At 42.5% G+C, this 851-nt stretch overlaps 1 non-coding gene across 1 annotated transcript; it reads left to right on the forward strand.

Moving 5' to 3' along the window:
* Window positions 1-409: 409 nt before the first annotated feature.
* Window positions 410-547, forward strand: LOC114810912. Its single transcript, XR_003758602.1, has one exon. It is a non-coding gene; the product is annotated as a small nucleolar RNA SNORA7 (small nucleolar RNA).
* The last annotated feature ends 304 nt before the right edge of the window (window positions 548-851 follow it).

An 851-nucleotide genomic window follows, 5' to 3' on the forward strand; every position in this document is an offset into this window, starting at 1 on the left:
GAGGGAATCCAAAGTATTTAGCATAATTTAGCATATATTTTGTGAAAATATTTGCTGAAGTTCATATCTGAGGCAAATGGTTAAATTCAGGTTGCTGACTAAAAGAGCTTAAGTAAAGCAGCAGTTCCTGGACTGACTGCCTGTGAGAAACTAGACTAAACTTTCTCAAGACAGTTTGCCCAGGAGACAAGGGTGAGGGAACCCTGAACTGGTGTGTGGTGCTGGCCAGAACAGGTTTGCTCCTTGAAAATAAACTCTATTCCTTAATTCTCTTCCTTTATTCCAAGTGTTTGTTCTCTAGAAAGTATGTCTACTCTAAACTCTTACTGAGACTCTACTGGCTGTGGTGCAAAGAGCAAGTGTAGTTTTGATTAGGCTTTCATTTTTTGTTATGGTGTTTAGTTAAATTCCCCTCTCAGGATCGCAACTGGAGAGTTTTCAGTACTGTACCAATTCCGGCTATGGGAGGGAGAGTCAAGCAGAGATATACCCATTTCATTCCTAGCTTGGGCAGTAGCTAGAGAGAGGAAGGCAATCTGCTACAAGTCAAAACTCTCCTGTCCTGGGCAGCAGTGCGAATGGGAGAGATTTGGGGGTGGAGACTCAAGTTTAGTGCACAGAAAAAAACACTTTCATATTTTTACCAAGAAAACTCCATGGATGCATTACCAGAACGATTGTAGGTGGAGGGTGGGGCATTCTGGGAGAGATGTGTCCATGGAGTCGCTGTGGGTTGGAGACATATCAACAGCATAAGACAAGACAAGATTTTGTTAAATGCTTACAGTGGGTAACACTGTTCTAAACACTGTGGTAGATGCAAGATAATCCGGTGGCACACAGTCCATGTT

This window comes from Ornithorhynchus anatinus, chromosome 3, assembly GCF_004115215.2.
Source record: "Ornithorhynchus anatinus isolate Pmale09 chromosome 3, mOrnAna1.pri.v4, whole genome shotgun sequence".
Taxonomy (NCBI): domain Eukaryota; kingdom Metazoa; phylum Chordata; class Mammalia; order Monotremata; family Ornithorhynchidae; genus Ornithorhynchus; species Ornithorhynchus anatinus.